Source organism: Acomys minous, assembly GCF_964271855.1.
Source record: "Acomys minous genome assembly, chromosome: 9".
NCBI lineage: Eukaryota > Metazoa > Chordata > Mammalia > Rodentia > Muridae > Acomys > Acomys minous.
The window spans coordinates 91,752,123-91,776,368 of NC_140490.1; the positions used below are offsets into that span (position 1 = coordinate 91,752,123).

At 44.4% G+C, this 24,246-nt stretch overlaps 2 long non-coding RNA genes across 2 annotated transcripts; both read right to left on the minus strand.

Annotated features, from left to right (window-relative positions):
• Positions 1–6,794: 6,794 nt before the first annotated feature.
• LOC311604741 lies at positions 6,795–11,637 on the minus strand. Its single transcript, XR_014781643.1, has 4 exons — positions 11,288–11,637; positions 9,882–9,973; positions 8,398–8,595; positions 6,795–6,882 (listed from the first exon to the last, which is right to left on the minus strand). It is a non-coding gene; the product is annotated as an uncharacterized lncRNA (long non-coding RNA).
• Positions 11,638–11,641: 4 nt separating this feature from the next.
• Positions 11,642–24,020, minus strand: LOC311604742. Its single transcript, XR_014781644.1, has 3 exons — positions 23,973–24,020; positions 15,797–15,926; positions 11,642–11,682 (listed from the first exon to the last, which is right to left on the minus strand). It is a non-coding gene; the product is annotated as an uncharacterized lncRNA (long non-coding RNA).
• Between the last annotated feature and the right edge of the window lie 226 nt (positions 24,021–24,246).

The following is a 24,246-nucleotide window of genomic DNA, read 5'->3' on the forward strand; positions in this document are numbered from 1 at the left end:
ATTTAGTATTCAGGGCTGTGTTCAGGCTTTTTTGTTTTGAGCATTTTTCATTCCACCCTCCTGAAACATGACCACTGTAATATTCACCTTAAAACGAGGAGACATGGAGCCAGGTGTGGTGGCGCACGCCTTTAATCCCAGCACTCAGGAGGCAGAGGCAGGCGGATCTCTGTGAGTTCGAGGCTGGCCTGGTCTACAAAGTGAGTCCAGGACAGCCAAGGCTATACAGAGAAACCCTGTCTCGAAAAAAGCAAAGGAAAACAAACAAACAAACAAACAAACAAACTCAAAATAATGCCCAAAGAACAACAAATGAGGACACATGGAAACTGAGGCACAAGAAAGTTGAATTATCTCCAGAGCTTGCCACTCCAGGGGAGCCAGTATTTGAAAATCTTTTCCATAACATATGGTTTTAGTTATTACAGTATGGCCCTCTAATGTGACACAGAATGTCACGCTCACCCACATGGTCTTCAGAGTGCCTGTCACACAGCTGTAAGAATGCCAGAATATATTTGTGCTAAGTGAGGGAAAATGTACTGGTCAATTAGCAAAGCCGGCAGGTGATTTTCAAACTATGTGTTTATTAGTCCTGAAGGGGGAAGCTGCACAAAAACAAGTTTTGCTCTCTTAATTTTCAAGGATGCGTCAACAGAATGATTTCCTTTAGGATCATAAAACAAAAATCTTAGGCATGAGTTAAAACATTCCTGAGAGCGAAAGAGACGGCCCCGCAGATAAATGTGCTTGTTGCCGAGACTGATGAGCTGAGTTCAGTCACCAGGATCCACATGACGGGGAGAGAACCGGCACACGTAAGTTTTTCTTCTGACCCCCATGGTGTATGTGGGTGTGTGTACATGTGTGCACATGAACACTTAACTATTTACAAAAATTATAAAAGCTATATTGTCCATGGTATCTGTCACACAAAATGAATGAGACATTTCCTATCCTGGGACCCAACCATGCTCAAGGTCTTTCAGAGTAAAGGAAATTAAAAGTAATTAAAAATTAGAGGGATGAAGAGATGGCTCAGAGGTTAAGAGCACTGTCTGTTCTTCCAAAGGTCCTGAGTTCGATTCCCAGCAACCACATAGTGGCTCACAACCATCTATAATGAGATCTGGTGCCCTCTTCTGGAGTGCAAGCACACACATGGGCAGAATATTGTACAAATTATGAAAATATAAATCTTTAAAAAAAAAATAAATAAAATTAAAAACAAAATTTTAAAAGTGAAAGTCATTTTGCACATGATGTCTGGCCAAGTCTGTGTCTTTGATGTAAGTGAAACAGAATCCTATCCTGTGAGATGAAGAACCACGAAATGCAAGCAAGCGCGAAGCCTGCTTACCGATGTCCAGGCTGATGTCTGAAATAACTCTTATCAGCTGGTACCTTTTACTGAGAAGCAGAACTCTTAGTTATGGGTATGTGGTCTCAGGTGTTGAACTAAAGAGGATGCACATTTTTTTTTTAAAAGAATTAAGTATAGAAAGGTCTGAGAGCATCAAAGTCAATACACTAAATTGTTTGCCATTAGCATCTGGTAGGCAAGGGTATAGCTCAACGGTAGAGCATTTTCTCCGCATATACAAAGCCCTGACTCCAATCCCCCAGTACTAAAAATAGAAAAGAAAGTCCCCACTTGTAGGAGCCTCTTGTAATTCTACTTTAAAATACCATTTAGAGCCAGAGAAGCAGCTCAGTGGTTAAGAGCACAGGCTCCTCTTCCAGAGGACCTAGGTTCAATTTTTAGTATGGACACGGTTACTCACAACCATCTGGAATTCTAATTCTGGGAGGTCTAACGCTCTCTTCTCTGAGGGCACCAAGCACATACATGGTGCACAGACACAGATACAGGCGAAACATACAAAGTAAATTAAATAAAATCTTAAAAATTGACAAGATAAAATACCCAAGTGAGAGACTTAGCCTCGTGGGTTTTGTGTTGAAATCTGATTTTTACGGGCCATATTTGTACACGTGAGCTTTACGCACAAGAGCTATATAAGTACTCCAGAGTTTAGTTTCTGAAAGTAAATCACTTAAAACAACAACAACAACAAAATGACCGGTTTGGGGTAACACTCAAAGGTAACATCTTTTATTTGTCATGGTTCAGTGACAACTCCCTAAGCTAAGCAAGACCCCATAGACAGCCCTGCCGCAGGATCTTCTTCCCTCAGTTGTACGCACACACGGCTTTCTCTGGGCCTGACACCGCTCTCCCTTGGTATTCCCGGTGAGAGCATCACAGCGCTCCTCTTAAGGCAGGGGCAATTTTCTTGGAAGACAGCGTCACTGGCAGCTCATCACATTACCACCCTCGTGATTATGGTCTGGGATAAACATCTGTTTGAGACCAACTGGAGGGCAAGCTCCTCCACACGGCCAGTGTTGGCCTCGTATGATTTATTGGTGACACCATGAAAGTAATCAAGAAGTGCGACGTGATCTCTTTCTCCCTTTCTCCTCGCCTCCCTGCCTCCTGCTCCCTCTTCCGTCTTCTCTCATTTCTTTTTTTTTTTTCTTTGTTGTCGTGGACATGGCTTCACATTATAACCCAGGCTGGCCTAGAACTTGGTTCTGAGCTATCTGCCCTCCTTCATTGTCCATCTCTCAGGTCACAGTTAGACACCACCAACCACATCCATGTCAGACCTGATCTCTTGCCCCCCAACTGAAGAGTCTGTGGCCCTTTGCATAAAGCAGCTTTTTAAAAAAAATCCAAAGTTGTGTCACTCACACAGAGTGGCTGCTCTAATCTCCTTTTTCCAGAATGAATAACTCTATCAGCAATTCTTTCATCCAGGCCAAAGAGCGGACCGATTGTCTCACCATCCCTTGGTTTCTCCCGGATTCCATTCCTTGTAACACTGTGCACGTATAGACTTGGGCTTGAGTTACATTTGTTGTTTTTGCTTATACTATGGCATCTCCCTAGGACACATTCCCACTCATATTCTTGGGTAGTTCATGACCTGACCCTCTAATGGCTTCCTTAAATTCTAAAGCTAACCTGTCATCTGGGATCTTCCATATAGGAACTATGGTAACATCCTTTGTGAAACAAGATGGCCTCCCTGACAGGGGAACAGTAATTCAAATTTTATACAGCTACTTGGAAGTTCTCAGGACCATGAAACACAAAGTTTAAGAGCTAGACAAATAGTTTGCACCTTGCTTACATGTTGAAGTCTTGTGGGGAAAATTAAAATACCTATGGTAGGGTTTCACTGCCTTGTCCGAGGCTGCATTTTCTTTGGTGAGGGGCAAAGTGGTACTCCATCATCAGTGTGTGTTCCTAATGCTCCCTCAAGTGACGGGACTCTTTAGGCTCTGGTGTTGAATCTGACTGGCCCAGAGGGAAAACCAACATAGCTCGTTTTCTTTCCATGGGAGCTCTCTTAGTTAGGGTTTCCACTGCTGTGAAGAGACACCATGACCAAGGCAACTCGTACAAAGGAAAACATTTCACTGGGGCTGGCTTATGGTTTCAGAGGTTAAGTTCATTATCCTTAGGGCGGGAAGCATGGCGGCACGCAGGTAGCCGTGGTGCTGGAGGCGGCGAGGAGGAGGCTGTGTGCTACACTGGGGTACCTTGAGCATATGAGCTCAAAGCCCCGCCTCCACAGTGACACATTTCCTCTAGCAAGGCCACACCTCCCAATAGTGCCACTCCCTATGGCCAAGCACTCAAACACATGAGTCTATGGAGGCCATACCTTTTCAAAACCACCACAGAAGCATTTCTGGATGGCACCATTAGAACACAGTCTTAAGATTATCCTTGCAGAAGACTGTCATTCATAGTGGCTTGTCACTGCCCTGGAGGTGGTGGGACCTGGGAAGATGGAGCCAATAGGTGAGACCACGGACTGAAGTCTCATGCCATAGCCAACTAACTTTTACTTAGGACATCAGATAATTTATACCAGTGGTTCTCAATCTGTGGGTCGCAACTCTTTTGGGCAAAGCTCTATTCTCCCAAAATATTTACACTCGCAACAGCAGCACAATTACAGTTATAAAGCAGCAGTGAAAATAATGCTATGGTTGGGGCTCACCACAACAGGAGGAATTCTATCGAAGGGTCTCACACAGAGTTAGGAAGGTTGAAAACCACTGATTTATACTCTGCGAGTTAAGGAGAGCTACATCAGCAAAGTGTTCAGTCACAAGAACAAACAACACACAAGCGAGCTGAATGTGGCCAACCCATGTTTTCCCACAAAGGTATATAAACCTCTTTTTAATATAACCAATATACAAACCAGTCATAATGAATAATCTGACATTAACTTACCACTATCCTCTACTCCTGGGAGGGGCTCAAGTTCATGTTATTGAAGAAACTGGGGTTACAAGACTCATGGTTCCTTGATGTTTCCTCAGGGATCTCCTCCCAGGACTCTGTTCCTGGACTGTGTCCTGACAGTGGCTGCTAGCTGACACCTCTTTGTGGAGTAGCTGGTATTAAGTCTAGTAAATGCCTCCAAGGCAAGCCCATGTGAAAAGTGCCCGGAAGACCAGTTGTATGATTAATTTTTTTTTAAAAAAAGGATGAGTATTGTCATGTCTGTTCATAAGTCATAGAAAACATTGGTTTTCCTTTTTGTTTCCTACCAAAGGCGTTACATGTACTCTCCTTTAAAATTCTAATGCCTGCCAGATGGGGTGGTGCACGCCTTTAATCCCAGTACTAGGGAGGCGGAGGCAGGGGGATCTCTGTGTGTTTGAGGCTGCCTTGGCATATACAGCTAACTGTGGCTAACTCAAGGGCAGCCAGGAATGCATAGAGAGACCTTGTCTCAAAAATAAAACAGGAGAAAAGAAAGGAAGGGAGGGAGGGAGGGAGAGAGGGAGGGAGGGAGGGAGGGATGTGTCTCCATACATTAGCTAGCTTTAAAAAGTTACCACTTAATCCTCCACCAGGATTAATATTGCGGCATTCTGTAGGGAGTTCCAATGTGCTCAGCAAAATGAGAAAAATATAGAGAAATGCTTGTATTTTATGGCCCATATCACCTGTCTGTGAAATGCTTACTTATTATACTGTAATTTTAAATCCTCTGTCTGGGTTGGAAGGGACAAAGAGAAGAGCGGAGAATGTCTGGACTCTTTAATGTCAACGTCACAGGCTACAAAAATGAAAAGCAGTCCGGAGATGTCACAGAATGAAACCTACTCCAGAGTGTGCAAAGCCTTCGTGGCACAACTGCACAGTGGGTCAAATGACCACAAACTTTTTCTCTTTTCTCTACCAAGGCCACTTACCTGCTGAGCCATCTCACCAGCCCTTTCTTGAAAGTCATACTAATGTTTTTTATAAGCAAAATTATATTTATTGACCAGAGTGGGTTTGTTTTTTCCTTTTTCTAATTTTTGGGATGGTTTTTGGGTAGCCTAGGCTGCTAGGCTGGTCCTCACAGCAATCATCAGCTTCTTGTGAGGTGGGACGGCAAAAGTTATGTCACGATGACCAGATAAAACTGATCTAAATACTAAGCAAACTCTTATTCTGAACCTTTTCTTTTCCTTTTCAGTATAAAACTACATGAGCACCATGGAGGGAATATTGTTTCAGCGTAAGATTGATGTGTCATCGCTTTTTCTTTCTCTTTCTTTCATTCTTTCTCTTTTTTTGGGGGGGGGGATTTTCAAAACAGGGTTTCTCGGTGTAGCCTTGACTATCCTGGACTCACTTTGTAGACCAGGCTGACCTAGAACTCACAGCGACCCGCCTACCTCTGCCTCCTGAGTGCTGGGATTAAAGGCGTGCGTCACCACCTCCAGGCTCTGTCACCGCTTTTTAAACAATAATTTTATTTATTCTGTGAGAATTTCATACATGCACACTGCGTTCCTGTCATATTCTCACCCCCACCCCCTCCAGCTTTTCCTGTCATCACTTTTTGAAAGTCAAGTTTGCTGCCCCTTCCTCCTTCCACGGCCATGCCATTTTAAACGGCTGGGTCTATGGGGCTGATGAAATGCGTGTTTGTATGTATTTATCACATCAGCTCTGCACACTGAAGGAGATTTATAGGGGTGTTCTGTAAGTGACTGAAGTTGTTAACATGACCCCATTGTTAACAATGATCCTGTGTGTTGAGTAGACGTCGAAAACACTGATGTTTTCTGAGGGAGAAAGGAGCCATTCTGCAGATCTAGAAACCAATTCTTCCTCCAGAGTTGCCCAATCGAGGGAAGGGGAGGGAGCGGTGGTGGAGCGTGGAGACAGAGGAAAAGGGAGGGCAAGGAGGCGGGGTGGGGTGGGGGGGAGGGCAAGGAGGCGGGGGGGGGGGGGGGACGGGGGCAGCGGGGGGGGGGCGGGGAAGTGAGACAGAAAGAGACAAAGACACAGAGACGGAGACTGACTGGTTGAGAGGCCTGTCTCGGGGGGGGGGGGGGGGGGGGCGAGGGCGGGGGCGGGGGAGATTCCTGATCCCAAAATAAACTCTTCCTGCTCAAGTTAGAGCCTTGGGCTTAAAAGTCTCAGCGTCCTGGAACCAGAACAATATAAACACGGGATAAGGTTGAGGAGAGAAACCTGTGTAGGTGATGTGGTCACTGCTGTTGGTGCCGGCTCAGTGAAAGCAGAGAGGCGGGGGGTGGGGGGGGTGGGGGGTGGTGTTAGTGGGGGTGGGAAGGGGTGGGAGTGGGGATGTAGGAGTGAGGGGGCAGGAGTGGGGGTGGTGGGGGCAGGAGTCGGGGTGGGGGGTGGGGGGGTTCTAGCCAGCTGTGAAGGAAGGGGCGGTACCATCTCAGGGTGAGGAGATGCCAGTCACACAGCTCTGTCTTTTCCCAACAAGACTTTCCAACGACTTTGACTTCAGGAATGTATTGTAGGAGATTCAGATCCGTGTCCTGTGGGCGTGGTAATGTCCACGTTGTGGAGCCTGTGGCTCTCAATCTTCCTAATACTGCCTTATAATACCCTTCCTTGGGGTGTGGTGACCCCAGTCACAAAATTATTTCCATTGCTACTTCATAACTGTAGGTTCGCTATAGCCGGGAATTGTAATGTAATGTGTTTTCCCGTGGTCTTAAGGCACTCCTGAAAAAGGGTGTTAGAGCCTTTAACTGGGGGTCTTGACGCACAGGTTGAGAGCCGCGCTTATTTAACCCATTCCTAGGCTTACTTTGAGAATTCAGATTCCCGTATCTAAAAGTCAACTCTGCCCAACTCCATATGCAAGACAGTAAAGATTACACGACAGGACATTCACTGATGTGGCATTGTTCAGAGTGACTAAGAAAATGAGGCATAGAGCATGGTGGCATGCTGCCGTTCGGGGCAGCACTCGGGAGGCCATGGTAAGAAGTCAGAGCTGAAAAATGGTTTAGGCTATTTATCATGATAAGAAGACACGGAGCTGAAACATTGTTTAGGCTATTTATCAAGGTCAAGGCCAGTGTGGGTTACCTAACGAGATCCTGGCTGAAAACTAAACAGGCTAGTAAATAAATAAGCTAAACAGACAAATAGAAAATAAGCCTTCTGGGCTGGTCGTGGTGGCCCACGCCTTTGATCCCGGTACTCAGGAGCCAGAGGCAGATGGATCGCTGTCAGTTCGAGGCCAGCCTGGTCTACAAAGTGAGTCTAGGACAGCCAAGGTTACACAGAGAAACCCTGTCTCGAAAAGCAAACAAACAAACAAACAAAAAGAAAAAAGAAAGGAAAAAGCCTTCTGTTCAACTAATTATTGCATATTAATTAATACATTATTTATAAATGCTACATAATTAAATGACATGTGCAAGAAAGATAATAGTCATAAAAATGATGAAGTCACATACAATAATCCACACCTATAATCTCATCATGCAGGAAGCAGAAGCAAAACTATCTCCCCAAGTTCAAGGCCAACCTGCTCCACAGAGTACATCCCAGGACAGCCAGGAATACGGAATGATGAAAGCTGTCTCAAAACTCAAAAAATAAAAAAATAAAAATAAGGGCTGGGGAAATGGCTCAGAGGTCAGAGCACTGGCTGCTCTTCCAGAGGTCTTTTAGAGGTCTTCCAGAGGTCATGAGTTCAATTCCCAGCAACCACATGGTGGCTCACAACCATCTACAATCCAGTCTGATGCCTTCTTCTGTCCTGCAGGTGTACATGCAGGCAGAGCACTGTATACACAATAGATAAATACATCTTTTAAAAAAAATAATAAAAATGTAAAAATTAAAAAAGTAGAGTCATACATATTAACATGGAGCAATATATTTGCCATGTATTGAGAGAAAGATTTGCTTTTGAACTCTAATATAACATCTTCTCTTTGTGTCATAAATTATTTGCAGGATAAAAAAAGAGAACAATAAATGCTCATTTTAAAAAAGATTTATTTTTACTTATGTGTCTGTGTGCATGCACATACCTGTGGAGGCCAGAAGAGGGTGTGAGAGAGCCTGGAGCTGGAGTTAGAGGTGGCCTGTGGATCATCCCGTGTGGAAAGGAAGCTAGGCGTGGTGAGGTAACGTCATCGGTGGGGAAGTTATGACGAAAGGGCCTTTAGTCTGAGGACTGAAGGCCAGTGTGGAGCAAGCATGGTGGCATTTGCTTTCCAGTCCGGCACCTGGGAAGTAGAGACAGGTGGATCTTTGTGTGTCTGGGGTTAGCCTGGTCTACACAGGAAGTTTTTGAGCCACCCTGGTCTACATATGGAGACCCTGTCTCAAGTGAATAAATAGACAGACAGACAGATAGAAGGATAGATGGATGTAAACTGGTACAGGCCACATAGTGAGAATAGGCCCCAAACAAACAAAAAACTCAAATGGGATAAAAATAACATCTACTCTAAACAGACAAAGTAAAAAATAAGATAAACAAAACCAAAACCTTTTTGGTTTATATGAGTATTTCCTTTTCTACAAACTCATTCTACACAAGACACTTGAAGATGGCTATGAGGGCACAAAACCATGTAGCTGGAGAGCAGATGTCAGAAAAGCACATAGTGGGGCTGGAGAGATGGCTCAGAGGTTAAGAGTACTGCTTGCTTTTCCAAACGTCCTGAGTTCAATTCCCAGCAACCACACAGTAGCTCCCAACCATCTATAATGAGATCTGGTGCCCCCTTCTGGCCTGCAAGCAGAACACCATATACATAATAAAATCTTAAAAAAAAAAAAAGTACACAAGATTAAAATTTTCAATTAATATAGAAAAGAATTCAAACAACTCCAAACTGTAGTTCACCTTTCTTTTTATGATTTTCACACTGTTCCATACACACACAATTCATGTACAGCTTTTCTCCAGACACTACCAGTTTTTGTTTTTATTTTTTAAAAGCACTTGAGGGCAAGAGAGAGAGCTCTGTAGTTAAGAGCACTGGCTACTCTTCCTGGGTTTGCTATCCAGCACCAACATGTGGCTCACAACCATCTGTAACTCTAGTGCTAGAGGATCCAACATCTGTTTTTGTGGCTCCCATGTGAACCAAGCACACATGTGGTACATGGAAACACATGCAGGCAAAACACCTATATACATAAAATAATGAAAATTAATATTAAAATTTTTAAAAATAAAATGAAAGCATTTGAGCCACAAGCAAGGAAGCCCTTATCCAGTTACACACTTATTTTTATTTGTTCTTTGGGAATTTTATACATATGCTCAGTGTGTATTTGATCATAATCACTCCCACCAGAGGTTATTCAGTTTTAAAGAAAGTTCCTCAGTTTCATCTCCCATGCCGCATCTTGGTGCAGGTTAAGATAAGACATTTGTAGTTTCCCCTCCTTGTTAGCTTCATTTAAACCTTGCTACTTGCTGTCACTCCTGTGTCATCCAAAATAGAGACCAAGGAAACGATCAGACTTCTTTAATGCTCAATGAGCCTTAATAACTTGCCTGATGGAATATCGGATGATGGGTGCCTGGCCGCGTGAAAAAAAAAAAAAAAGCAAATCCAGCATAGTCAAGGCTACACAGAGAAACCCTGACTAAAAAGAAAAAAAGAAAAAAGGAAAAAAAATAAATAAAACAATTACAATACTTGAAAAAGACGTCCAAAAAAAAAGTTACAAAAATAGGTTTTTCAGCGAAAGGAAGCCAAAACGGGAAGGTTGACTTGAGCGGATTAGAATCCGGGTAAGGAGCCTTGCGTGTCGCTAGGAAAACATTTGGGAGAGAGGAAGGCGGAAAGGCCAGCTGGTGTGCTTTACTCAGTAACTGACAGAGAGACCTAGTGGAACAGGAAACGCAGAAGCAGGAGGATTCTGGCACTCTGAGTGATGATGGAAAACGTTACTCGCCAGCTCAGCGCGGTTCAGAAGAGAAGAGCAATGATTGGGCGACAAGGGCAAAGTCAAAAGAAAGCCTGTGCGCTTAGCTACGTGACGTTCTACTGTGTCGCGCTCAGTGTTATTTTAGGGTAGTCACGAGAGTACTTGAACCCTGAACAAGGAACTTCTCTTTGCCTTGTCCTACTGCACACGGGAATAAAGTGGTTCAAGGACTGAGACTCAGAGGCAACTGCAAAGCTCCAACCGAAAGGCGAGGGAACACGGCCTATCTCCTCCACCTGTGCACACTGCTGTCTTCCTGAAGATCCACTCCAAGCCCAGAACTGCCGTGTGAGACTCACTTTCCCCCTGGCCTGGGACAGCATTTGGAAGAAATGATGCCACACACAGAGTGGGTATCTGATTTAGTCGGTGACAGGAGCAGTAACAAAACAAAACAAAACCAAACAAACAAAAAAACACCTCATAACTTCAATTACACTGGGGTTTTCCCAGCCCTGCCCTTCGAGAGCTGTTCTGGGTTCTTTTGGTAGGAACTGGATTTTGGAAGAAAAAAATACCAAGGGTGCATGCCCAAAGCCAGCTTTCCTTGTCGACAAGCAGTTTAAGACAGTTCCAGCCTTCTGGTCTTTGCTATGACAAATACAGAGGGAAAAAGCTTTTTAAAATCATAAATAAGGGGATAACATTTTTTTTAAAAGGATAAATAAATGGAAAAGCTTCGTGGCCTAGACCACAGGAGAGTTGTGAGCTTGGAGGCTAGCCTGATCTACACTGTGTGAGTGACCCTTCCAAAGACGAAGAAGAGGAGGAAGAGGAGGAAGAGGAGGGAAAGAGAGGGAGGGGGCATAGGCACATAAATGTTAGTTTGTTGGCTGAACAAACTCCACAGTTAGCTGGGCAATACTAAGAGTCTTCCAAGTTCAGCCTTACACGTCGCCACCGTGGCAAATACCCCGTGGCACGTTACGATATCGGTCCTACACCCTAGCTCAGATTTCGGCCACTCACAGGACTCTCTTCTTCTCCTTCACTTCCACTGCATGAACTTGGCTCTGTTCCCGAGTGAATAAGTATCTTCCACATCAGCTGCAGACATCCAGGGTAGTTATAAATACAGGCTCAAACTGCCTCACCGAGAGTGTGGGTTTTGGCTTCCGATGCTCGACGTGCTAATGGCAGCGGTGAATGGCTGGCCAGTAATCTGCGCTGCTCCACTTGCAAGTAATTTATCACCACAGAGTTATCTGAACCAGGAGGGGAATCTGGCCAGCCTCTTTCCTTTTGTCCTTTATTCTGTTCGTGCTTCAGTTTCATGAGTGAGAGACTTAATGTGAGAAGAAAGCTGGGCATGGTGGGCATGGTGGGCATGGTGGGCATGGTGGTGCCGCCTTTAACCCTAGCCCCTAGTAAGAAGAGACAAACAGATCTCTGTGAGTTCGAGGTTCAGCCTGGTTTACATAATAAGTTCTGGGACTGCCAGACCCATGTAGTGAGCTCTTGTATAATAATAATAATAATAATAATAATAATAATAATAATAATAATAATAATAATAATAATAATGATAATAATCATAGAAGAAAACCATTCTTGGCTCCCTGTGTCAGGACTACTGTAGTTGGCAGTGAGCGGCTTGTGGTGTTTTTTGTTTGTTTGCTTGTTTGTGTTTTTAATACTGGTACAATTAAAAAAAAAAGATTTATTTATTTATTATGTATACAGTGTTCTGCCTGCATGTACACCTGCAGAACAGAAGAGGGCATCATATTACATTACAGATGGTTGCTGGGAATTGAACTCAGGGCCTCTGGAAGAGCAGTCAATGCTCTTAACCTCTGAGCCATCTCTCCAGCCCAGTATTGGTACAATGTATCAATAGCCCTGTGTGTTAGAATTATTATCAGTTCCATTTTACACATATAGAAACTTGGGAATAAAGGCTTCCGCGTTTTCTTTGCTAGTGGGTTGTGTAGATTTGACTTTGGATTGTCTGGCTCTCTGCCTTCTGAATGCTGGAGAAAATACAAGCTAGTTTGCACACTGAGCCTCAGGTCTTACCTTTATTTCCCAATAATAAACACATTCATACTGGCAAGATTGGTGACATGCTTATTCCCAGATTGATTTTTTTTCCCCAATAATTCACTGTCACACAGGACACTTTTCGAGTCATGGCTTCCCATGCCCCTGGGGACACCACTGAGCAGTGTCAGGAGCCTCGGACAGTCACACCGCAGCGGTGGTATTTTAAGCTACGGTGAGGCCGGGTAAGCCCTTTGTTCTACCCACTCTGACAGACCCACCTGCTGCCCCTGACTTCACGTGTCCTACTCTTCACTCGGTGGCTCCTTTTACATTCGCTCTGACACGATTTTCCCTTCTGTCACCAAACTTCCTTGTGATGAGAAAAAAAGAGGCAAAGTGAGGGCGGGGGCGGGGGCAGGGGCGGGGGGTGGGTGTGAGTAGGTACAATTTAGTTTTCCTCTCCGGGTGTGCCAAAGGGACTTCTCCCTTCCCTCAAAGCCCTCAAGAGGGAGGTTTCTTGCTTAAGGAAGCAAAGCGAGGAAGGAGAAAGCCGTTGGGGACAGAGATGGATGGAGGCTGAGGTAGAGCAAGGTTTGGGGGAGGAATTGGTGGCCTAGAGCCCTCTGGACACACTGTAAAAAGCCTGCAGCTGTAGACTGCAGAGAAGGTGAGTTACATGGCTGTCGGGGGATGGGGGGATGGGGTGGTGCAGGGGCGCACAGGGGTGGAGGTGGCGGTAGGGGATGTCAAAAGCTGTTGCTGTAAAAGTGCATTATGGGTTGTTACTCAGAGAGATGTTCCTGGGGTCTCTTGAGGGCCCTTTGCGAGTAAAAGGCGTTTGGGAATTTGGGGTGGGGACTTGGCTTTTATTGCTTTTAATACAACCCCGTGAAGAAATTTGTACCTTAGGGACCCCACACCCCTTTCTCTATATATTAGCACTGCATCATTAGGCACAGATCAGGAAGAAGACCTCTTGGGTGGGGGTTCAGAGATAACCAACAACCAGGCTTGGAGTATGGGAGAAAGTCAATGGGACTGGTGACTGTTTGTGGGCCCTCTCCTCAGGATAAAGAAACAGGTCACAGAGGTGGGAGATTTCTCGGCCACGCGGCTGTGTGTAGCCAGGGCAGGCTCCTCAGCAGACATGAGACCTGCCTGCATCTTGACCCTCTGGCTTTCCAGCCTCCCAGAACTATGAAAAACAAGTTTGTGTTATTCTAGCTCTCTAGCCTAAATAAAAATTGTTACAAAAGCCCAAATCGAACAAGACAAGCAGACTGATTTATTTATAAGACTTTCGATTTGTTTTCAGAAGCCTAGGTTTTGGGGCACAGGGGGTAGCGGAATCCTGGGCTAAGTCAAAGGCCTTTTCTATCAGTCTCGTTGGCTTGCATTCAGCCACAGGGAAAAGACCTTGACAGCACTGAGGAGCACAGTGCACAGCCCAAGGCCATTCAGCCAGAGAGATGGCTACAGGCCTAGGCCAGACTCAAGGACACTTGGGGCAAGGCAGTAGCTGACGGATGTGACCACAGCGCGGAGAGGCAGGACTCTCACTGTCAGGCCCAAGGCTGTGAGATACTCCAGCAGGTCCTGGGTTAAACATCTGCGATCTGTCTCTAGCTACTAGGACAAATCAAACTTTCTCTCTGGAAGCTTGTCAGATTACCCTTGCTGATTATTTGGTCTGTTGGGGTCCCATTGAGGTTCTCTTTATATATAACGAAATTGATCTCACCAACCCCTGGAGATTCAGGCTGTGGGGGGGGAAGTTTTCACCAGTTTCTGAGACAAGCATGAACGGCGCTGCAGGAAGTTGAGTTGGGGTATCATCCTACCTCTCTCAGGCATGTATTTGAGAGAAGTTTCCTAACTATAAAATTCTGTTCTACAGGTAAAGATATCCAACAAAACACTGTCTTATTTGAAAAAAAAAAAAAGTAAAAATTAAAAAAAATTTATAAACACCCATCTTGTTCTCTAGAGTAAAAGAACTTACAGAATGAATCTCTCTCTCTCTCTCTCTCTCTCTCTCTCTCTCTCTCTCTCTCTCTCTCTCTCTCACACACACACACACACACACACACACACACACACACACACAGTGTTTTATTGCTGACTGTCCTCCTAGGGGCCTTCTCTTGGTCGTTGAGGGACAGTCCAGGTAGAAGGACATTGGAAGTTAAGCAGTCTTGCTTTGTCCCATCTAAAGAAAGATAACAAAGTGGGGGCAAGGCAGGGTCAGTCTCCAAAAGGCTACCTTAGACTAAACTGCTGCCCTCACCACTTTGAAATTCGGAAGGCTTTTGAGAAGAGGGCCCTGCATTTTCCTTTTCTACTGGGCCCACAAACTATATAGCCAAGTCTTGAAAAATTATTCTGCATTTCTGAAGCGCTAAGAATAGTAATACCTAGCACACGACCGGCAGTAAGTTAAACGAGTAGGTGAGCGGGTAAACGGACCGATGCCTCAAGACGGCAGTCGGGCCTGACTCCACACAGCCCGTGTGTTTCCCACCTTGTAGAGAGTCCCCCACCCCTCAGATATGAGTCTGAATCTAAATCTATCTGCCCAAGGACTTTCCTTTTCTACTTGTTCCCCCAAATCGTTTTCTCCCGGGACATCTCCGGGGTAGTATTGCATTGGCGGCATTCTCTGGCATAAACAGAGCTGTGACTCATAGAGCAATCCCACCGAGAGGCCAGCAGCTGTCCGGCATCTGCGACTTACTTTGAGATGGCATGAAAAACATCTCCCGATTGGTTCCCTCTACCTTCTGTCCTGCCCCCGGATTTGTAGGCTTGACATTTCTGCAGAATACTTTTGTATACGTTATCAAAAGACAGCACCAGGTGCCGGAGGGAGCGGGCTGGGGCCTCCTCAGATTCTACTGGGTTAATCCCTTCCTTCAAAAATTAATTTCAACCAGATCTGAAGCTCTCGGAGGAGCTGTTTCTATGAACTTTGAGCAGTAACAAGGAAGGATTAAAATTAGAGTCTGGGAAGCCGAGGCAGGATTAGAAAATTGATTCGGAAAGGGTAAAAGGAATTTGCGAATTGGCTTGCCTTCCCCAAGCCCAGGAGTCTGTCTCCATGATTAAGTTTGCAGCAAGTAGATTTGTAAAATCCTACCTTGAAGCAACCATCAAAGCTGCACTGGGGGGGGGGGGGGGCGGGAAGAACGACCCAGAGCCACCTTTGGCGCGCTGCCACTGGGCAAACGTTCAGGTCTTAGAGCCTGGGGGGGGGGGGGGGATGGACTACCAGCAGCTCAGGTGTTTTGAGTCATGCGTCAGGCACATTCTGGGTGAGAGGGGCAGGGAACACAAGGTGTCACGAAGTTGGTCTAGCTCTGGGCAAAGCGTGGCAAAATGTTCTTTGACCAAAAAGCCGTTTCTAGTAGGGCCATGTTTTGCTGTTGTTGTTGTTTGTTTGTTTGCTTTGTTTTCTTGTCAATGTGATTGGCCACCTTACCCATCACCACTGACCTGCTTTTCAGTTTGTCCTCTTGGTATTGCGGTAGCGGATACCAAATGCTGTGTGCTTGTGGACTCCTTGAAAGGTTTAATTGGTGCGTGACTCGACTCTCAAGAACTCTGTCTGTATCTCACTCAGTAGCTAGAGAAATCACAAGGGCAGGTTAAGATTTCATGAGATTCTGGTAGGTAAAAGGCTCCACAGCACACTCATCCGTTCAGTACTGCCTTACTCTCCGTCTTTGATAGCTTCCTAAGAAATCTCTTCAAGAATGATTCCTAACAATAACGTGTCTTTCAGAAGACAATAATAACATTTATTTTTGTTTGCTTGCTTCGAGACAAGATCTAATTACATAGCCCAGGCTGGCCTGAAACCTGCTGTGCGTCTAGTCTGGTTTGAACTTGCATTCCTCCTGTCCCTGCCTCCCAGGTGCTAGGATTACAGGTACGAGCCACTGAGTCCAGTGATAACGCTGACAGATTTTGCATGGTTACTATGTACAGAGACTGTTGCCGTTGTTTTGCTTACATTCATGTGTTCCCTACATTGACTCTCTAAAAGAAGATGATGGTAACCGTAGGGTCACCACCTTAACAGATGAGGAAAACAGGCACAGGATGACACAGGGTCATCCTACCTAGAGAAGGAAGCACAGCGCTTACCAAAGAGAGACATTCTGTTTTCAGAGTTCTATATCATGACAGGATCCGACAAAGGTGACTTGAAAAATATTTTTAAGCAAGCTAAAAATGTTGTGATATTAAAGGGTGGGATTAAGTAAGACGTGTAAGTGGGGGCCAATCGACGTGGTATAAGAATAAATGGCAGATGTATTGACCTTTACTTGAGGCACTAGGGACCAATGCACAGTCTCATGCATGCATCTACCAGTGAACCACACGTGCAACCCAAGACATATAATACACTTTTAAAAAATTAATTAAGTAAGTAAGTAATTTTGTTTTTGTTTTGTTTTGTTTTTGAGGCAGGGTCTGTCTGTGTTAGCCTTGGCTATGCTAGACTCACTTTGTAGACCAGGCTGGCCTTGAATTTACAGAGATCTGCCGGTCTCTGCCTCCAGAGTTCTTGGATTAAAGGCGTGCACCACCACACCTGGCCAATATACCTTAAAAAGTATACTAAAGCATACAGCCAGGCTGGGGAACTCATGCTGGGGTTTGATAATGAGAGTTTCTGTGTGGCGCTATTTGGTTTTTCAAGACATGAGTTCTCTATCTTGACAGCGCTTGATGTCCTGGCACTTGCTCTGTAGACCAGGCTGGCCTCCAACTCAGAGACCCACCTGCCTCTGTCTCCCAAGTGCTGGGAGTAAAGGTGTACACCACCACCAACCAGTCTCTATGCACTATTGACAAGGATCCCTTTCTACCTGAGAGTAGGCCAGTCTGAGGCTATATTGTATTTAGTGTTTTGGTTTTTTTTTTTTTCCAAAAAGTATGGGGCAAGTGGCAGTCTTGTTGTGCCAGTCCTCTTGGGCTGTCACATTGAAAGCAATAGCTGCAACTTTTAAATTTTAAGCTTCAAATCTGCCTTCTTTTAAACTCATTCCCTGAGTTGGGTCCATCTAGGCTTCTTTTTAAAGCATCAAAGTCATGAGTCAGACGTACAGACATTCACCTACTATCCTAGGACTCAGAAGGCTGAGGCAGGAGGATCACAAATTCTAGGTCAGCCTGGGCTACACTGTAAGACCCTGTCCCAGAAAACAGAAAGGCCGCACATCATGCACTATAGCATTTTCACTAATTCCTCTTCAGGCTTTCGGTAGGCTATCAATCAAGCTGTCAGGATAATTAAGGGAAATATTAACAGAGGGGTTTAGAAATGATAGCTAGGTTTCAGTTCCCATTTCAAATGGGATCTGCCCAGGCTGGAAACACAACTCTTCTTGGGCAGGTGCAGTTTATTACTTCTGCCATTCCTGGTGGACATTTGACTCCATCTTCAGCCTTTGAACTCAAACACACACTGGCGACTCTCCAGGGAGCTTGTAGGCAGGCCTTCAGCCTCTGTCTGGGGCGGCATCACCCGGTCCGCCTTTCCTGGAGTCAGTTGCTACTGGTTTCTCTCATTCTCCAGCCTGCAGATCAGCTGTTTGTGGGGGCCTTTTTGCAGCCTCTGGTCTTAAAAGCCTGGCTAGTAAATCCGCTCCTAGAGTAATTATTATTATTTTTATTTCTTGTCTCCCAATCTGGAGAGATGGCTCATCAGTTAAAGAGTACATACTGCTCTTATAGAGGACCTAAGTTTGATTCCCACCACCCATGCCAGGCAGATCATAACAGTAACTCTAGTGCCAAGGGAAACCAACACCCCTCTTCTGGCCTCCAAAATCACCTGGACTCAAACGCACATGCATATGCTCCGGTATATACATATACAAATAACTAAAAACTAAAAGATTTATTTTATGTGGATATGGTATACAAATAATTAAAAATTAAAAGATTTATTTTATGTGTTTATGGATACTCATGGAGGCCAGAAGTGACCATTGGATCCCTCGGAACAGGAATCACAGTTGTTTGTAAGCTGCCTGACACAGGCTCCGGGAGCCAAAACCGGGTCCTCTATAAGAGCAGCACCTCTTCAGCCCCAGCCCCTCATTAGTGTATCTTTTTTTTTTTTTAAGACAAGGTTTCTCTGTGTAGCCTTGGCTATCCTGGAACTCTCTTCGTAGACCAGGCTGGTCTCGAACTCACAGAGATACACCTGCCTCTTCCTCCTTGAGTCGTGGGATTACAGACATGCAGTGTATATTTAAGAGACTGAAATAGGGTGTGGAAAATACATTTTAGTTCTTTCAGCATCTCACAGATGAGCTCTGAGCCCATAAAACATCTTCAAATAACATTTGGGGGAGAAACTAAGGCAGCAAATAAGTCAATGCATCTAACTTGTTTAGAATAGAGTCAGCATATATAGTTAAAAAGACGTTGGTAATAAATATTGTTGAATAGGTAAATATATAGTAGTGTCTTAGTTAAGGTTTCTATTGCTGTGAAGAGACACCATGACCACGGCAAAACAATTCTTATAAAGGAAAATATTTCATTGGTGCTGGCTTACTGTTCGGAGGTTTTTTCCCCCCGTTATTACCATGGCAAAAAGCTCAGAGGCATGCAGGCAGGCACTGTGCTGGAGAGGTAGCTGAGAGTTCTAAATGGGCCACACCTACTCCAACAAGGCCACACCTACTCCAACAAGGCCTGATAGGGCTGTTGCAGGATATTTGATCCCATTGTGATCCCTGAGATTGTGATCTGTAAAATCCTGTCTTTTGTTTGTACTGGTTGAGCCCTCCTACCACACACATTTAATCCAAGAACTTTGTTTATCGTAAACAGGTGACTGCGGTTCAGCCAGCCCTAGCACACACAGTCGGTTTATTCCAAGAGCTATCTGAACACAGGATTTAATAAAATTAATCATAGGTCAAGAGGCAGAGCAAGAAACCAGCTGACAGGGATTAAAGAGTGAGAGGAATTTTGATTTGAGGGGTATTTAAGACACACATAGAAATAGAAGGAGCTTTTGGATTTAGCTCTTTAGCTCCTGAGCTCCTCAGACCCTGGCCCTTGGCTTTTTGGGCTTTGAGCTAGCAAAACTTTGGCCTTGGTTTTGTTTGTTTGTTTGTTTTCTTTTGTTTTGGCTTTTTCCTCCTGGGCTGTCAGCTGAGCTAGTGAGCCTTTTGGGCCTTTTCCAACTAGATGTGAGCTGAGCAGGAAGGCCAGCTGGGTGTTTTCTCTGCCTCTCTGAGCGAGCAGGTTTTTCACCCCAGCATCTGACTCCTGAGTCTTTACTGATAAAGACTCATTTGGGATTTTCATTTAAAACAACATAGTGCTACTCTGACTTTGTACACCAGGCTAGCCTGGAACTTACTGTGTAGACCAAGCTAGCCTTGAATTCATAGAGGTCTGCCTGCCTCTGCCTCTGGAGTTGTGGGATTTAAAGCAGGTACCAACACTCCCAGCCAAATACACAGTGCTTTATGAGTTGGTTTTAACAGCTGAACTCTTTCCAACCCAATGAATGGTTTTAAGGATTTATCTTGGCATCAGCTGACACAATTACTGAACTACTGATCTCTTCTGTCCCTTTAGGGTGACACTGTCATCAAGGGGCTGGTTCCATTCTATTCCAATTTGTGTTGACAACAGCATCTGCCACCTATCAAGTCTATTACAGTTTTCAGCACCCTCCTCCATGAAGACAGGCTTGCCTTTATTTCCTTTACACAGAACTCAAAATAACTGTGACATGACAAATCTGAAGGATTCTTCTATGAAGAAAACAGTTTTAGTAAAAAAAATTAGAGAGCTATTAGGAGGAAAAACACCTCTCTTCTTTTTATCTCCTTTGAAACTCTGGCTTTGCTTCCTTGGTAATTTTTAAAGTTATGACATGTTAAAAGAGAGAGAGAGAGAGATGGGCATGGTGGCACGTACCTTTAATCCCAGCACTCAGGAGGCAGAGGCAGGCAGATCTCTGTGAGTTCGAGGCCAGCCTGGTCTACAAAATGAGTCCAGGACAGCCAGGTCTACACAGAGAAACCCTGTCTTGAACCCCTCCCTCTTAAAAGAGAAGGATAAAAGATGAGAGGAAAACAGAAAATGGTGAGCAGTTTCCTGAGGGTCATTTGCCAATTCAGCTTAGGCCGGCAAGCCCCTGGGATGCACCTGTGTCCACTCCCCGGTACTGGGCTTATATATGTGTACCTTTTATGAGGGTGCTGCTAATGGGGGACCTGGATCCTTAAGTTTACACAAGCCCTCTGCCCACAAAACTGTCCATCCCAAATAATTGCATACATAGGGTTGGAGAGACAGCTCAGAGGATATGGCTGTTCTTCCAAAAGTTCCTGAGTTCAGTTCCTAGCAATCACATGGAGACTCACAAGCCATCTATAATGAGATCTGGTGCCCTCTTCTGGCCTGCAGGTATACATGCAAGCAGAACACTGTATACGTAATAAATAAATAAATAAATCTAAAAAAATAATTATATACATAAATGAAATGATTAGAGATCTGGGAATTTCCAAGATACATATTTTTTGTTATTATTTTGGGTGTCTCGTATGCATGCATGTCTGTGTACCATGCGTGTGCCTGGTGCCTGTGTCAGTCAGAAGAGAATGTCAAATCCTCTGGAGTTATAGACAGCTGTGAGGCACCATGTGGGTGCTGGGAATTAAACTCAGGCCCTCTGAAGAGAGACAGTGAGTATTCTTAACATTGGGCCATCTCTCCAGCCCCCAAGATACATACATACACACACATACATATGTACATACACACATGCATACATATAATATACATACATATACACACATGCATACATATATATATATATATATGTATATATATATATATATACACACACACACACACACACACATACAGTTTGTTGTTGTTGCTATTTTTGAGACAGGGTTTCTCTATGTACCCTTGGCGGTCCTGAAATCACTTCGTAGACCAGGCTAGCCTGGAATTCACAGAGATTTGCCTGCCTCTGCCTCCCTGAGAGCTAGGATCACCGGCGTGCGCCACCACACCCAGCTGAAGATACATATTTTAAGTAGACCCACACAATAAGTGGCAGCACTGTTTGTTCAAAAGCTGGTGCACAAGTTCCTCAGGCAATTATTTATATTTGTGGCCTAGCTCCAAACCATCAATCAGATGCTGTGACGCTAATGTGAGTGGGTGCTTGCTAGCCACGGATTGCAGGAGACAAATGCTATTTTCTTACTCTAAGGAAGTCTGAGTTCAGTCTCTGCAGAGACGACCAAAAAGCAAGCTGGGACAATTTATAGCCGCCAACCTAATTTTACATCCTAGTAAAAATATGATACTGCTTGTTTGGAAAATTCAAGAAGAATCTATTTGCAGACCTAATAGTGTAAGGAAGTTTGTCAGGTTACAGGTTAACCCAGCTTTGCAAGAGCCCAAACTCAAACCCTGGCTCTCCCTGATAAGCCTGAAGGGAGGTGGGAATGCTAAAGTGGCAAATGAGTTTCCCCGGTCTCAAGACGTGCTAAGACATGTGGTCACTTTAGAAAGCCCAGATTAGGACTTAACTGAAGGGTTGCTTTGCTCATTATAAAGATAGGAATAAACTTGCAGTGACGATAGTAAGGGCTACCACTGAGCACCAACACAGTGGCAGGTAATGTTCTACATACCCGCTTGATCCCATCACAGCTCTAAACGAAGTCATAGGCCTGAAACCCGAAGCCCAGAGAGATGATGTAATTCCTCTTAGGGCTTCCTGTGGCAGAGATTAACACCTGTACGGTCCAGCAAGGCCCCCCTACTAACCCATGACGACGTCGAACACGTCCACTGTGGCCAGTCTCAGTGGACATGCATTATAGTTTGAACAATATCTTTAAAGCATGGCATAAAATAAATAAAATGTGTCGTTCATGTTTTTTTTTTTTTTTTTTTTTTTTTTTTTTTATTCCTTACCTTTTTCCTCCAGGCATAGCATGACTGGCATTCCACCGTCAACATAGATCCCAGATACCTTGTGAAAGTGAAATAGACAATGTGGTGATGGGTGGGTCTATCTGCCGTAATGATGATGACATCATTAATGCTCCCCAGTAGATAGAAGAGGGGCAGGTCAGTTTAGGTGCACCTGGCTTCCATTGAGCACCCCCTCTTTACTCCCTATTGCGTATGGTTTGCTTAGGGCAGGAACTGCTGGGTATAGGACGAGAAAGGTGGTACAGCTTCCACATTATCCAGAATAAGGCGGGGCTTTGCAGTGGTGGGACCCATGATCCTTTAAGTAAACCATCACTCGGTGACCTATAAGCCTAATATACTCAATGGTTCACTGGCTGGAACTGGATTGAATCATTTCTGTGATGTGTCATTGATATGCACGATACCTAGGGTAGATAGAACTTTAGTCACTTTGCCTCAAGGAAAGTAATGTAACAATTACATTTAGCTTTTTTTTTTTTTTAATTTGATGAACTCAATGGTATTTTTGGAGGTTTTATGTCTCTTAATGCTTTGGGCACTAAAAAAAAACTTACAGTTCTTTTGCTTATATATTATTATGGTTTCTAGTTTTGTTTATATGATATTTCTGTGTCTGTATGTTTCTTGTGTTTTTCCTTTGGCTCCTTTCCTGTTTGTTTTGTCCTATTCTAGTTTGTTTTTGTCTTATTTAATTTTAATTAATTAATGATTTTTTGTTTGTTTTTCGAGATAGGGTTTCTCTGTTATAGCCTTGACTATCTTGGACTTGCTTTGTAGACCAGGCTGGCCTTGAACTCACCGTGATCTGCTTGCCTCTGCCTCCCAAGTGCTGTGATTAAAGGCATGCGCTACCATTGCCTGGCTTAATTAATGAATTTATTCATTTACTTTAGATGAGTGTTTTCCAGAGAGAGAGAGAGAGAGAGAGAGAAAGAGAGAGGGAGAGGGAGAGAGAGGAGACTTAGCTGGAGAGGGGAGAGGAGGTTGGGAGGATCTGGGAGGAGTCGGTGAAGAGAATAACATAATCAGAATATATTATAGGAAAAATATGTTTTCAATAAAAAATAATTTTGTTGTTGTGGTTGCTTGGGGGGCCTGGAGAAGTGGTTCAACAGTTAAGAATGCTTGCTGGGCCGGGCGGTGGTGGCACTTGGGAGGCAGAGACAGGCGGATCGCTGTGAGTTCGAGGCCAGCCTGGTCTATAAAGTGAGTCCAGCACAGCCAGGGCTACACAGAGAAACCCTGTCTTGAAAAGTAAAAAAAACAAAAAAAACAAAAAAAAAAGAAAAAAAGAAAAAGAATGCTTTCTGGAAGCCAGGGGTCTCGAACCACTGACACACCCATGCAATATATGCTCAATTTTCTTTTTTCTTTTTTTTTTAAAGATTTATTTATTTTATTTATTGCATATGAGTGCTTTATCTGCAGAAGAGGGTATCAGATTACATTATCGATGGTTGTGCCACCATGTGGTTGCTGGGAACTGAACTCAGGACCTCTGGAAGAGCAGGCGGCGCTCTTAACCACTGAGCCATCTCTCCAGCCCGCTCAATTTTCTTAACCAATATATTTTACTAACAACTTAGTGACCGAGCATACGTCACTTAAAACCCGACTAACCAAAACAATAGGAAATGAGGATTAATGGACACAATAACAAAACCTTAAGAATATCAATTCCGAGGAACGATTCTCCAGGTGTGAGCCGCAGGACTTTTTTCTGCTGGAACCTCCACAGGAGCCGGAGCCTTCCCTTGAGCGGTTCTCTCTAGGAACGTCTCGAAGTGCAGCTATGAACAGCCAAATCTATCCCAAGTCTCCAAAAAGCCCTTGCCTCCAGGTCTGGGCTCATTTATATAGCTCCTCCCAGAGTCTGTTCACGGGATCTTTTCAGCTGGAAACAATTAAGCTCCTGCATGAGGTGGTTGCTCTTCTTG